Genomic DNA, 16,439 nt, shown 5'->3' with positions numbered 1-16,439 from the left:
GTCAATTTCTCGTTACCCTTTTACTGTCTCTTTCACCTTTCACTGTCTCTTTCACCTTTTACTGCCTCGTTCACCTGTCAATTTCTCGTTACCCTTTTACTGTCTCTTTCACCTTTTACTGTCTCTTTCACCTTTCACTGCCTCTTTCACCTTTCACTGCCTCTTTCACCTTTCACTGCCTCTTTCACCTTTCACTACCTCTTTCACCTTTCACTGTCTCTTTCACCTTTTACTGTCTCTTTCACCTTTCACTGCCTCTTTCACCTTTCACTGCCTCTTTCACCTTTCACTGCCTCTTTCACCTTTCACTGCCTCTTTCACAGACACATGCACACAGTCTCTCTCTCTCTTTCTCTTACTCACACATACGGGAGAGGGCCTGACCCGGCCCATCCCAGATTATTCCAGCTCAGCTAAACACAGCAAAGCACAGTTTAGACTAGTCCAGGTCAGACGTTTACAGTAGGTCAGAAGACATAAGACGCATAGCAAAGTCCAGCCAAGATAGCACACCAGTTAATCAAACCTGAAAAATGTCCAACCTAGCCCAGTACACCCCAGCCCAGTCTATTCCAGCCGAGTCTAGCCCAGTCTAGTCCAGCCTAGTAGCCCAGCCTAGTAGCCCAGCACTTAGATAAATTACCCCATCTGACAAACTTTACTGACCTTTACTGAACACCTTAGACATTCATCCCTCTTAAGATAAACCTTTAACAGGAATGACCCAACTTGCATTCACACATAAACACTTGTGTAAACACACACACACACACACGCACGCACATGCACACACACACACACACACACACACACACACACACACACACACACACACACACACACACACACACACACACACACACACACACACACACACACACACCAAAACTATGTATTGGGCACACACATGCAGTGATTACAATCTTTCTAACTCTGCAAAGTGTTATCTGGTAGAGAATTCTCATTATTTAGAGTCCTTTTTAAAAGAGACACTCTCAGCATCACCAAACTGTCAAAAATGGAAAAAGAAGAAGAGTACATAATGGAAAAATATCTGTGAGAGAGTGTGTATGTGTGTCAATGTGTGTCAATGTGTGTGTGTGTGTGTGTGTGTGTGTGTGTGTGTGTGTGTGTGTGTGTGTATGCATGTGTGTATGCATGTGTGAACTTGTGAGTTTGAGGTGGGAGGATGGATGAAGAGGGTTGCCCTTCCCACCCCCTCACCCACACCTAGACAGACAGACAGACATCCAGACAGACAGACATATACTGTAGACCCCACTGGTACAGACCAGACACGCACACTAACACATCCACAGCAGCAGTAGTGGTCTAAACTCTTACCTCAGGAGCAGTACAGTACAGCCAATGCTGGGGAAAGCCTCATATCTGTAGTAGTAGTAGTTTCTCTCTTTCTTTCTTTCTATCTGTCTTCCTCAGCGGAGCGCAGGCAGACACAGTCACGCAGGCGGCAGCGCAGAGTGTAGTGGAGCACACAGCGGAGTGGAGCACACAGTGGAGTGGAGCACACAGCGGAGTGGAGCAGCACTCAGCACACGTTAGAGACAGAGAGAGCACTGGAGCCGTGCAGCCCCCGGGCCCGTCCACACAGACTGCCTTCTGAGGATGAAAAGAGAAGTCTTCATTACCAGCTGCAGACCACACCTCCTCCCTCCCTCCCTCCTTCCATTACCCTCCTCCCTCCGTCTCCTCCACACTCCCCGCCAGTAGCACACTCCAGGGCCTGTCCCAGCCAAGAGAAGGGGATCAGACTGCCAAAGAAAACCTGCCGTCCCACTCTCCTGCCAGAGCAGTGCAGTGCAGAGAGAAGGCGATTGGGAGGGAGAGAGAAAAGTACAAGACAGAAATTGCGAGATAGAGAAAGTATGAGAGAGAGGTGTGTGAGAGAGAGAGGTAAAGAGAGGGGAAAAGGCTACCGAAAAGGAGAGAGGTTGGAAGATTAGAAACAAGGAGAAAGAGAGTAAGATGGGGTCGAAAGTAAGAATGATTGAGAGGATGAAGGAAAAAAAGGAAGAAGGAGAAGTAAGGAGAGATAGAGAGAGAGAAGGGAATGGAAGAGAGAAAGTGGGTGAGAAGGGTGGATAGAGGAGAGGGAGTAGGAGAAAAAGAGAAACGAGAGAGTAAGGGACGGAGGAGGAAGACTGCTATGACAGTCTTGGAGAAAAATAGACAGGGGGAAGAAGAAAAGTAAAGAGGAAGAAAGGAGAAAGAAAAAAATGCTTTTAATCAGGGGGCTGTTGGAGGTTCTAATTAGGGTTTGCTGTAGGAAACATCAGATCAAACAGACTGCTTGGCTCTCTCTAGAACGGGAGGAATGACTGTGTGTGTCACCAACTCCTCTCTTACTCTTCTTTCATTCTTTAATTAAAAAAAACAAAAATGAGGACGACACTTCACATCTGTCAGCCTTCGGCCTGCCATTCTGCCTTCTTGTCTCCTCTCCTTTCCCTTCCCTTCCTCCTCCGCTCCCCTTCTTTTTCTTCTCGTGCCAAAGTGAATGTTCTCCCCATCAGACGGGAAAATGGGCCTTAAAGGACTGGCTGTTTACTGTCTGTAATTATGAGAGGGGATGGGCACACTGACTGCACTCAACACAACCAGGCAGCCAAGCAAGCAAGGCAGTTAGGTAGCCCTGCCCCCAATGCCACCACACTCAACCCAACCAGGCAGCCAAGCAGGCAAGGCAGTTAGGTAGCCTTGCCCCCAATGCCACCACACTCAACCCAACCAGGCAGCCAAGCAGGCAAGGCAGTTATGTAGCCCTGCCCCCAATGCCACCACACTCAACCCAACCAGGCAGCCAAGCAGGCAAGGCAGTTATGTAGCCCTGCCCCCAATGCCACCACACTCAACCCAACCAGGCAGCCAAGCAGGCAAGGCAGTTATGTAGCCCTGCCCCCAATGCCACCACACTCAACCCAACCAGGCAGCCAAGCAGGCAAGGCAGTTATGTAGCCTTGCCCCCAATGCCACCACACTCAACCCAACCAGGCAGCCAAGCAGGCAAGGCAGTTGGGTAGCCCTGCCCCCAATGCCACCACACTCAACCCAACCAGGCAGCCAAGCAGGCAAGGCAGTTAGGTAGCCCTGCCCCCAATGCCACCACATTCAACCCAACCAGGCAACCAAGCAGGCAAGGCAGTTAGGTAGCCCTGCCCCCAATGCCACCACACTCAACCCAACCAGGCAACCAAGCAAGCAAGGCAGTTAGGTAGCCCTGCCCCCAATGCCACCACACTCAACCCAACCAGGCAGCCAAGCAGGCAAGGCAGTTAGGTAGCCCTGCCCCCAATGCCACCACACTCAACCCAACCAGGCAGCCAAGCAGGCAAGGCAGTTAGGTAGCCCTGCCCCCAATGCCACCACACTCAACCCAACCAGGTAACCAAGCAGGCAAGGCAGTTAGGTAGCCCTGCCCCCAATGCCACCACACTCAACCCAACCAGGTAACCAAGCAGGCAAGGCAGTTAGGTAGCCTTGCCCCCAATGCCACCACACTCAACCCAACCAGGCAGCCAAGCAGGCAAGGCAGTTGGGTAGCCCTGCCCCCAATGCAACCACACATAGACCTAAGCAGACCAAGCCAAACCAGAACATGGCACCTAGAAAAGGAGAGGTAGAGGGTTGAGATGGACAGAAGGGCAAATGGACAGAAGAGAAAATGAAATGACAAAGAAGCAGTGAAAAGAGATGAGAAAGAAGAGACTAAGCAAAAGAAAGGAGGAAATAGAGAAGGGACGTTGAGAGAGGAAGAAAAAAGGCAGAAGGAAACGGAAGGCAGAAAGAGGGGGAGACAGAAAAAGAGGGGGAGACAGAAATAGAAAGAGGGGGAGACGGAGATAAAAAGAGGGGGAGACAGAAAAAGAGGGGGAGACAGAAATAGAAAGAGGGGGAGATGGAGATAAAAAGAGGGGGAGACAGAAAAAGAGGGGGAGACAGAAATAGAAAGAGGGGGAGAGGGAGAGAAAAAGAGGGGGAGACAGAAAGAGAAAGAGGGGGAGAGGAAGAGAAAAAGAGGGGGAGACAGAAATAGAAAGAGGGGGAGAGGGAGAGAAAAAGAAGGGGAGACAGAAAGAGAAAGAGGGGGAGAGGGAGAGAGAGAAAGAGGGGGAGACATAGAAAGAGAGAGGTTCTGAGAAACAGAGAGATGGTAACACTTTATTTGGATAGCCCATCTGTAGATTCTCTACAGACTATCTACAGACTATCAGTAACATTTCAACTAACTATCTACTAACCCTAAACCTTACCCTAACCCTTTTTCTAAACCTAACCGCAACCTTAGCAAGCATTTGCTTATCAACAGATAGTTTGTTGATAGTATGAGCATCTGTAGAACATCTACAGATGGACTATCTAAGCTATCCAAATAAAGTGTAACCTCTGAGACTTCCAAATTCAAGGTCTGTATATGAAACTACAGAAACATCAGAGAGAGAGAGGATGGGCCTCAGTCAGAATGAAATGGAGACGATTACTGAACATAAAAAGAACCTAAAACTTTATTTGTGTCCCACTTCCTCAAGCTGCAACTGCAACTCGACCTCCCTGCACTCATTCAGCACTGCGATATTCCCATAAAATTCCCAGAACTTGTTTCCCTTCACCTGCAATTTGGTCTGGAAAGCGTTCAGGTCATGCTCCAGTTCATGGTAAGGCAGTAGTCAGGGCCTTGATCCTAGTAGAAATTATAAAGAGCCACCACCACAACACAACGTCACTACATCCGCCCTGCCTGCGCCCACCCGCCTGCGCCTTCCCGCCTGTGTTCGCTCGCTTGCTCGCCCGTCCACCCCTCCCCCACACCCCATATGGTGCCCTCCCCTGTTGAAGCACTGTTACTTTAACAGAAAACCACTGGTCTGCCTGTCACCAACAAAAAGCAAACAAGCCTAACAAAAGTCTAAGGTTAATTTGTTTCGGTCTATGGTGTTAAAATTTCATCACAATTCATATTAGGAGAATTCATTATAATGAGGGGATATACACAGAGAAAAAGAGAGAAGGGGAACGTTGAATATGTGGGGGAAATAAAACTGTAAGGTACACGCAGGAAACAGAGAAAATGGCAGGAAAATATTATTTTTTTGGGGGAGGGGTAGTATTTAAAACCCATCAAACGTAGAGAGACCAGTATACTATAACAACTCTTAGAGAGAAAGAGATAAGAGAGTGGGAATGATACAGAGGTAAAAAAGAAAGAAAAGAGAGGGTATATGGAAGGGACTACAAGAAGAAGAAGGAGAGAGAGGGTATATGGAAGGGACTACAAGAAGAAGGAGAGAGAGAGAGGGCATATGGAAGGGACTACAAGAAGGAGAGAGAGAGAGGGTATATGGAAGGGACTACAAGAAGGAGAGAGAGAGGGTATATGGAAGGGACTACAAGAAGAAGGAGAGAGAGAGAGAGAGAGGGTATATGGAAGGGACTACAAGAAGGAGAGAGAGAGAGGGTATATGGAAGGGACTACAAGAAGGAGAGAGAGGGCATATGGAAGGGACTACAAGAAGAAGGAGAGAGAGAGAGAGAGAGAGAGGGGTATATGGAAGGGACTACAAGAAGGAGAGAGAGAGAGGGTATATGGAAGGGACTACAAGAAGGAGAGAGAGAGGGTATATGGAAGGGACTACAAGAAGAAGGAGAGAGAGAGAGAGAGAGAGGGTATATGGAAGGGACTACAAGAAGAAGGAGAGAGAGAGGGTATATGGAAGGGACTACAAGAAGGAGAGAGAGAGGGGGGTATATGGAAGGGACTACAAGAAGAAGGAGAGAGAGAGAGAGGGGTATATGGAAGGGACTACAAGAAGAAGGAGAGAGAGAGAGGGGTATATGGAAGGGACTACAAGAAGGAGAGAGAGAGAGGGTATATGGAAGGGACTACAAGAAGGAGAGAGAGAGGGTATATGGAAGGGACTACAAGAAGAAGGAGAGAGAGAGAGGGTATATGGAAGGGACTACAAGAAGGAGAGAGAGAGGGGTATATGGAAGGGACTACAAGAAGGAGAGAGAGAGGGTATATGGAAGGGACTACAAGAAGAAGGAGAGAGAGAGAGAGGGGTATATGGAAGGGACTACAAGAAGAAGGAGAGAGAGAGGGGTATGTGGAAGGGACTACAAGAAGAAGGAGAGAGAGAGAGGGTATATGGAAGGGACTACAAGAAGAAGGAGAGAGAGAGAGGGTATATGAAAGGGACTACAAGAAGGAGAGAGAGAGAGGGTATATGGAAGGGACTACAAGAAGAAGAAGGAGAGAGAGGGTATATGGAAGGGACTACAATAAGAAGGAGAGAGAGAGAGGGTATATGGAAGGGACTACAAGAAGAAGGAGAGAGAGAGAGGGTATATGGAAGGGACTACAAGAAGAAGGAGAGAGAGAGAGGGTATATGGAAGGGACTACAAGAAGAAGGAGAGAGAGAGGGTATATGGAAGGGACTACAAGAAGAAGGAGAGAGAGAGAGGGCATATGGAAGGGACTACAAGAAGAAGGAGAGAGAGAGAGGGTATATGGAAGGGACTACAAGAAGAAGGAGAGAGAGAGAGGGCATATGGAAGGGACTACAAGAAGGAAGGAGAGGGTATATGGAAGGGACTACAAGAAGAAGGAGAGAGAGGGTATATGGAAGGGACTACAAGAAGAAGGAGAGAGAGAGAGGGCATATGGAAGGGACTACAAGAAGAAGGAGAGAGAGAGAGGGTATATGGAAGGGACTACAAGAAGAAGGAGAGAGAGAGGGGTATATGGAAGGGACTACAAGAAGAAGGAGAGAGAGAGAGGGGCATATGGAAGGGACTACAAGAAGAAGGAGAGAGAGAGAGGGTATATGGAAGGGACTACAAGAAGAAGGAGAGAGAGAGAGAGGGTATATGGAAGGGACTACAAGAAGGAGAGAGAGAGAGGGTATATGGAAGGGACTACAAGAAGGAGAGAGAGGGGTATATGGAAGGGACTACAAGAAGAAGGAGAGAGAGAGAGGAGGGTATATGGAAGGGACTACAAGAAGAAGGAGAGAGAGAGGGGTATATGGAAGGGACTACAAGAAGAAGGAGAGAGAGGGGTATATGGAAGGGACTACAAGAAGAAGGAGAGAGAGAGGGTATATGGAAGGGACTACAAGAAGAAGGAGAGAGAGGGTATATGGAAGGGACTACAAGAAGAAGGAGAGAGAGAGGGGTATATGGAAGGGACTACAAGAAGGAGAGAGAGAGAGGGTATATGGAAGGGACTACAAGAAGAAGAGAGAGAGAGGGTATATGGAAGGGACTACAAGAAGAAGGAGAGAGAGAGAGGGCATATATGGAAGGGACTACAAGAAGAAGGAGACAGAGAGAGGGTATATGGAAGGGACTACAAGAAGGAGAGAGAGAGGGGTATATGGAAGGGACTACAAGAAGAAGGAGAGAGAGAGGGGTATATGGAAGGGACTACAAGAAGAAGGAGAGAGAGAGGGTATATGGAAGGGACTACAAGAAGAAGGAGAGAGAGAGGGGCATATGGAAGGGACTACAAGAAGAAGGAGAGAGAGAGGGTATATGGAAGGGACTACAAGAAGAAGGAGAGAGAGAGGGGCATATGGAAGGGACTACAAGAAGAAGGAGAGAGAGAGAGGGTATATGGAAGGGACTACAAGAAGAAGGAGAGAGAGGGTATATGGAAGGGACTACAAGAAGAAGGAGAGAGAGAGAGGGTATATGGAAGGGACTACAAGAAGAAGGAGAGAGAGAGAGAGGTATATGGAAGGGACTACAAGAAGAAGGAGAGAGAGAGGGCATATGGAAGGGACTACAAGAAGGAGAGAGAGAGGGTATATGGAAGGGACTACAAGAAGAAGGAGAGAGAGAGAGGGTATATGGAAGGGACTACAAGAAGAAGGAGAGAGAGAGAGGGTATATGGAAGGGACTACAAGAAGAAGGAGAGAGAGGGTATATGGAAGGGACTACAAGAAGAAGGAGAGAGAGAGAGGGCATATGGAAGGGACCACAAGAAGAAGGAGAGAGAGAGAGGGTATATGGAAGGGACTACAAGAAGAAGGAGAGAGAGAGAGGGCATATGGAAGGGACTACAAGAAGAAGGAGAGAGAGAGAGGGTATATGGAAGGGACTACAAGAAGAAGGAGAGAGAGAGGGGTATATGGAAGGGGCTACAAGAAGAAGGAGAGAGAGAGAGGGCATATGGAAGGGACTACAAGAAGAAGGAGAGAGAGAGAGGGCATATGGAAGGGACTACAAGAAGAAGGAGAGAGAGAGGGGTATATGGAAGGGACTACAAGAAGAAGGAGAGAGAGAGGGTATATGGAAGGGACTACAAGAAGAAGGAGAGAGAGAGAGGGTATATGGAAGGGACTACAAGAAGAAGGAGAGAGAGAGGGTATATGGAAGGGACTACAAGAAGAAGGAGAGAGAGGGTATATGGAAGGGACTACAAGAAGAAGGAGAGAGAGAGAGGAGGGTATATGGAAGGGACTACAAGAAGAAGGAGAGAGAGAGGGTACATGGAAGGGACTACAAGAAGGAGAGAGAGGGTATATGGAAGGGACTACAAGAAGAAGGAGAGAGAGAGAGGGTATATGGAAGGGACTACAAGAAGAAGGAGAGAGAGGGTATATGGAAGGGACTACAAGAAGAAGGAGAGAGAGAAAGGGTATATGGAAGGGACTACAAGAAGAAGGAGAGAGAGGGTATATTGTTTTCTGGGAACCCTTCAACAGCTCCATGAACACATACACATACCCTCGCAATGGAATAATGGGGTCAAATTTACACAGCTCCATGAACACATACACATACCCTCTCAATGGAATAATGGGGTCAAATTTACACAGCTCCATGAACACATACACATACCCTCTCAATGGAATAATGGGGTCAAATTTACACAGCTCCATGAACACATACACATACCCTCTCAATGGAATAATGGGGTCAAATTTACACAGCTCCATGAACACATACACATACCCTCTCAATGGAATAATGGGGTAAAATTTACACAGCTCCACAAAACACTGTTTAAAGTTATGGGGCTGCCTTCCCTGTTTGTTATGATAGGCAGCCCAGGCCTGGAGTTGGGGATGAAGTTTGGGGAGATGGATTTGTGTGATGTGTGTGTGTGTGTGTGTGTGTGTGTGTGTGTGTGTGTGTGTGTGTGTGTGTGTGTGTGACAGGCTTATTTCGGGTAAACTTTATTGCTAAGGAACACACATCTTTTCAACCTAGAGACATACACACAGACTAGTCATGCATCGGCTAAGATACTAACGGTTCCACGTAAAAACATTATTTCAACCCGTGGGTGAGCTCGTGGTTCAGAACAATTATGTTGTGGGTCCAAACGTCTTAAATCAATATTAGATCTTTTTTACAAACCCAGGAGCTTGTTGTGTTGAATTGTGCTGCGAATTCTATTATGCTATTATGGGAGCAATGAGGCAGACATAGCCCAGGCCGAGGCTACCAGCAACGCAGTGAGAGAGTGGAGCAGGGAACTGTCCATTACTAGACTATTTGTATGGTGCTGAAACATTCCTAATTCCATGCACGTGCCAAGTTTATGTTCCTTTCTCCCACGCGACAATACGTTGGCAAGTTTTTTCCCCGACTCTTAGCTCACGTGAAAATGGTTCATGTAACAGGAGAAATAAAAAGAAATGCTATGATGATGAAATACACCATTGTGGAAAGAGGTGCTACGCTTGTGAAATCCCTTGTTTGGAAGGATTTTGGAATCACTGTGGACAAGGAGGACAACAACAGTAGATGTTTACGATAATTCAGTTAATTATCAGTTAACTATTACATTAATTCCGGCTTTTGTTAACTTACCATACGCAGGCCATATCAAGTTTAAACCCGTGAGGCTGGCAAATGTTTGAGTAGCCAGTAGCCTATAAATATAGCCTGTTTTTGCAACCTATAGCCCATTCGAATCTGGGAATTGTTTATAGAAGTTTAAGTTAAATGATTTGATTATCTGAACAATATTGAATGTAAACGTATTGGTTATGTCGCCTATAGGCTTTCATTAGGTAAGAAGAAGGCTGATTAGAAGGCAATGTGTGCATTGCATTGTGAAAATAAGAAAATAGGCATTAGTTCTTAATTCATGGGATGGTTTCCTTTCATCCAAATGTTGAATAGACATGCAGACATATTCATTCATGTGTAGAATGGAAATAGCCTTAAAGCCTACTACTCTGGAGTACATTTATGTTATTTGGTGGGTCACAGACCGGCTCTCGGTACAATTCTATTCGGTGTGTCAGGTTGTGGAGAAATATCTGTCCTGATGTCGGATATTGGGTGGAGCTCTGAAATGATATGGCTGGCGCCGAGCGGGTGCGACTCCAAAAAACTGACCAGTGCAGGACTCCAAAACAGACACACACAGCCCTTATGCGGCTGATTTATGGTTCAATCTGAGTCTTCAGTGGCAGATCCAGTGTTAATCCTCCCACTGAAAGCCTGTGTTTGTTTACTGTCTGCTGAGGAATCAAACAGCTCTACTCTAATAAGGATGGCAAATACATGAAAACAGCACACAGCAGTGGGAAGACAGTAAAACCATAATAAGCCAATGGGAGGAGGAATGAGAGTCTGTCTGTCTGTCATTTACTTAGAGCTTGCTGTCTAAAATGTCTTCGTTTTTGTGCCATGGCACAAAGAAAGATCAAAAGCACAATTGTGGTGCAGTGAGGAGGTGGAGTTCTAACAAACCTCCACTAGGGGCTCGATTGAGCCAGCTACTCCAAGGAAGAGCTGAGACAGTTTCACTTAGACTCAAACTGTTTAATAAAGAGAGGGAGATGGAGATGGAGAGGGAGATGGAGATGGGAGATGGAGATGGAGATGGGAGATGGAGATGGAGAGAGTGGAGATGGAGATGGAGATGGGAGATGGAGAGGGAGATGGAGATGGAGAGGGAGATGGGAGATGGAGAGGGAGATGGAGATGGAGATGGGAGATGGGAGATGGAGATGGAGAGGGAGATGGGAGATGGAGATGGAGAGGGGGAGAGGGATATATATATAAAGATAAAGAAGGTACAGGGTTGGACAGTAACTGATTGCAATGTAATCTGATTACAAAAACAACTGTATCTGTAATCAGTTACAGCATGAAAAAAGGTGCACGTTTAAGTTTGTTTCACCTGAGCGAGTGAAAAAAACAGGCTGACACACATTGTGTGCACATGCACACAGACACTATTTGGCTTGTCCCTGAAGGAGAACCCTTTTTGGTTCCAGGTAGAACCTTTTCACTCAACGAATAACCCTCAAAGAATCCTCCAAAAATGTTCTGGTGAAAAAATGTAGAAAAGCCTCAATTCATTGGGGCATGGACTTTACGAGGTGTCGAACGCATTCCACAGGGATGCTGGCCCATGTTGACTCCAATGCTTTCCACAGTTGTGTCAAGTTGGCTGGATTTCCTTCGGATGGTGGACCATTCTTGATACACACAGAAAACTGTTGAGCGTGAAAAGCCTAGCAAAATTTCGGTTCTTGACACAAACCGATGCGCCTGGCACCTACTACCATACCTCGTTCAAAGGTATTTACATTTTTTCCTTGCCCATTCATCCTCAATGGCACACACACAATCCATGTCTCAACTGTCTAAAGGCTTAAAAATCTTTCTTTAACCTGTCTCCTCCCCTCCCCTTCATCTACACTGATTGGATTTAACAAGTGACATTAATAAGAGATCATCGCTTTCACCTGGATTTCCCTGGTCAGTCTATGTCATGGAAAGAGTATATACTCCGTGTACTACGGTAAAGATTGTATTTAGTTTAGAAGAGAGTGGGTGGGGGTGCGTGACAGACTGTGGTCAGGTTTTGGTTAGAATATGGCAGAGCCCCACCTGTTTAGCTAAAAATAATTATAATAATTTAAAGAATTGGCTTGTTTTGCATGTTATTCTGGCATTTATTCGTTCCACACATCAGTTTGCAAACAATCTAACAAAAAAAAACATGGTCTCTGTCTTGAGCAAGGCAGCTCCAAAATGCAGGTGTTTCAGCAGAGCTCAGGGCTTTCTGTGGTAGAAGGGCAGCCAGTGAAAGCACAGAGCATTGGTAATCTTCTCTAGTTGTGCCGTGATAGGCTCAGTGTTCTGTCATTCATGGGGACACTATAGAGGCTATCACTCTGTTTTCTCACGCAATTGCATAGTCAATAGAAATGTTGCTGCAACATTGGCTCATGGGCTCTCATGAAGTGATTGATTAGATTTTTGATTACATTTGCATTGATTTCAGAGTGATTAGAGGGATAATAGAGTGCTGAGTACCAAGCAGTTTGTATGTTCGGTAGGCTACTAATGACCATCAGCAGCATCAGAGCTTGGAGAAGCCTAATTACCATGACTAAACTGTCACGTGGAGTTTGACTGCCGTCCTGACTGGTGACCGCCGGTTTGACGGTAATACGGTCATCATAACAGCCCTAATCATGAATCACGTCAACATTCTACTGGCAAATCCTTTTCAGTCCTTGTCATATGAAGATAAATTATAGATAAAATGTATCTAACTGCAAGTGTCGCAAAGCAATCACTATTTTGCATCCCCTGGCTGCTATTCGGTGGAGAGGGTGTGTGGTCCAAGTCTGGGTTTGAGGATTTAAAACATCTGTTTGAAAGGGTCTCTTTTCCAAGTTTAAAAGGATAAATATTCACACGCAACAGCATGGGCCAGAAAAGGTTGAATAAAATTGGCCATGCTGTGACTGTCAATCCAGCATGACTTCATCCAGAGAATGCCAGACTTTAATGACAAAGTTTGATGACATAGGTTTGCCCACAAGAAGGACTGCCGCGCTACCTTCCTGTTCAAGTGAGCACAGCACAATTTATATATACATTTTTATTTAACCTTTATTAAATTAGGCAAGTCAGTTAAGAACAAATGTATTATTTATAATGACGAAGCTGGGCCAATTGTGCGCTGCACTATGGGACTCCCAATCACAGCTGGATGTGATACGGCCTGGAATCAAAGCAGGGTCTGTAGTAACGCCTCTAGCACTGAGATGCAGTGCCTTAGACTGCTGAGCCACTCGGGAGCCCCGATGTGTCCAAAAATATGTCTTGTATGCTGCTTCATAAATTATGTAATATGCCAGGGAGATATGTATACTGTAGCTAAGAAAGTAATACTAAGTGTATGTTGTGTAGTAAGCTGTTAGTAGCCCATGTGTCTCACCCTAATAATTTGGTCCCAATCAAAACTACTCCCAACCACCTACTGTTCAGACTTGGTGGTGCACATGTAGCCTATAGCCTGTTTTAGAGAAATGTCATCATAGTATATTGTAAGAGCATTCATTGTCTGCTTATATGCCCCTTTCATTTATCCTACGGTTCTGACTTTGTGTACAGGGAGAATACTGTAAGAATGGCCCATGTTCTGAATTCTGTCACTGTCAATTTCAAAAGTGCTGAACAAATAGGCATATTGACTATGTCCGTCTTATCTCGCTCATTTGTTTTAATCAAAATTACAGCTCATCTCTTATCCGCTCAACATTCCCTTATGCCATATGTTTGTACATCTATAATGTTGTATTGATTTCATCTCATTAGTATCTTATTAATCATTTCAGGCAATATTGGAATGATTCCCTTGTTTTGTGTAATCTGTGTATTATAATTAGCTCATGAAGCTCATGTGCTTTTCTCCACTAGGTGATACTATATAATGTTGTTAGGTCTGTAACTATGTTTGGCAGTGACAGTCTCTTCCCATTCCAATATATATTTTAACAAAAAATGCCGTAATAGACCCATGTAATTCCAGTTGATATTGCAATAGTTGTTTTGTTTGCGCAATGCGCTGTCTGTGCGTTGGTATTGTCAATAAAAGTGAATCCTCGTGATTTTCCTTCCTTTTTAGACCACATAAGGCTAATAAAATACTTAAAATCTCTCTCTCTGTGTGTGGTGACTTAAGGCCTTAACATCTTGCTGAATTTATTTGAACTAACATCTACCGGAAATTCTGTCTGTGTCCGTTTTGAAAGTGCTGAACAAATAGGCCTACCTCTACGCAGCTCATTTGCTTGAACTTGCTTATACTTAGTGCTAAGTGTTAATGATATAGGAACAAACATTATGAATTTACTGAACATCAATGTAATAATGTGTATATGGTTCAAAAGTCAAAACTCATGTCGGCATTCCTTATTATTGAAGGAAATTGCAGTTCTTATCGAGTTACACAAATCCACAAGGTGTAAGTAGAAACCATATTTACACTGCAGAAAAATATAAATGAAACATGCAACAATTTCAAAGATTTTACTGAGTTACAGTTCATATAAGGAAATTAGTCCATTTAAATCAATTCATTAGGCCCAATTCAATGGATTTCATTTGACTGGGAATACAGATATACAGCTGTTGGTCACCGATACCTTAAAAAAAAGGTAGAGGGATGGATCAGAAATCCAGTCATTATTTTCAGCTTCCAGGAATTGGGTACAGATCCTTGCGACATGGGGCCGTGCATTATCACGCTGAAACATGAGGTGATGGCGGCGGATGAATGGCACGACAATGGGCCTCAGGATCTCGTCATGGTATCTCTGTGCATTCAAATTGCCATCGCTAAAATGCAATTGTGTTAGTTGTCTGTAGTTTATGCCTGCCCAAACCAAAACCCCACCATCTCCATGGGGCACTGTTCACAACGTTGAGATCAGCAAACGGCTCGCAAACACCACGCCATCTGCCCGGTACAGTTGAAACAGGGATTCATCCATCAAGAGCACCCTTCTCCAGCGTGCCAGTGGCTATCGAAGGTGAGCATTTGCCCACTTAAGTCGGTTATGACGCCAAACTGCAGTCAGGTCAAGACCCTGGTGAGGACGACAAGCACGCAGATGAGCTTCCCTGAGATGGTTTCTGCAGAAAATCTTTGGTTGTGCAAACCCACAGTTTCATCAGCTGTCCGGGTGGCTCGTCTCAAACCATCCCGCATGTGAAGAAGCTGGATGTGGCGGTCCTAGGCTGGCGTGGTTCCACGTGGTCTGCTGTTGTGAGGTCGGTTGGATGTACTGCCCATTTTCTCTAAAATGACGTTGAAGGCGGCTTATGATAGAGAAATTAACATTCAATTCTCTGTCAACAGCTCTGGTGGAAATTCATGCAGTCAGCATGCCAATTGCATGCTACCTCAAACTTGTGACATCTGTGGCATTGTGTTGTGTGAGTGCCATTTTATTGTCCCCAGCACAAGGTGCACCTGTGTAATGATCATCCTGTTTAATCAGCTTCTTTTAAAAACATTTTTTTTTTTTTAAATGAGCTTCTTGACATGCCACACCTGTCAGTTGGATATATTATCTTGGCAAAGGAGAAATTCTCATTAAGAGGGATGTAAACATTTTATTTTAGCTAATGAAACATGGGACTAACACTTTACATGTTACGCATGTCAGCTATATAAGCTATAGTTTTTAAAAGGCAGTAAATGAAGCTAATGAACTGTTTCGCTGCCAGACGAGGCTTCGCTGATAGCCAGGTGCAGCGGTGCTATGATTCTGAAAGGAAAGCTCAGCTTTATGTAGGTCCTAACAATTTGTGGGCACCGCAATTAATGTATTGTTTAATGTTGTGTTGTGTAGTGGCTTTGCTGACACGCATATAAAAAATTGGTTGAGTTTGTCCCACCAAGATTTACATGATAAAATCGCCACTAGATACCGGGATGAATCTAATGTTGTTGTGAAAATGATAATTCAACAATATGTACCGGAATTTGAAGTAAAGCCTGAAACAAATGGAGTGTTGGGGAAGGAATTATGTGTTGCATACAGAAAACCTTTGTGATGTTTCAAAGTGAATAAGTAACTTCCCATTGTGCACCGACGTCAGTTCAACGTCAAGTTTTGATTTACATTGGGTTGACTAGTCAATTATTATGATTTCAACAGGAAATTAACAAAAAATGTCACAATATAAGTGGATTTAGATTAAAAGTTAAGTGGGCTCCTGAGTGGCGCAGCCATCTAGGTGTTACTAAAGACCTGGGTTCGATCCCAGGCTGTGTCACAATCAGCCGTGATAGGAAGTCCCATAGGGCGGCGCACAATTGGCCCAGCATCGTCCAGGTTAGGGGAGGGTTTGGCAAGGGGGGCTTTACTTGGCTCATTGTGCTCTTGTGAATCCTTGTGGTGGGCTGGGCGCCTGCAGGCTGACCTAGGTTGAACAGTGTTTCCTCTGACACATTGGTTCAGCAGGTGGCTTTTGGCTTTTTTTTAAAGTTACGTGAAAAAAAGAGGATATTCCTTTACGTTGAGGACTTCTTGCAAATCCAACGAGTTTTCCACGTTGATTCAACATAATCACATTGATTGTTTTTGTGGAAACAATGTCGATTCAATCAGTTTTTGCCCAGTGGGTTATAACTTAACATCC

This window comes from Oncorhynchus tshawytscha, linkage group LG19 (genome assembly GCF_018296145.1).
Source record: "Oncorhynchus tshawytscha isolate Ot180627B linkage group LG19, Otsh_v2.0, whole genome shotgun sequence".
NCBI lineage: Eukaryota > Metazoa > Chordata > Actinopteri > Salmoniformes > Salmonidae > Oncorhynchus > Oncorhynchus tshawytscha.
The sequence above is the reverse complement of the archived record's forward strand: the minus strand, read 5'-3'. Positions refer to the sequence as shown.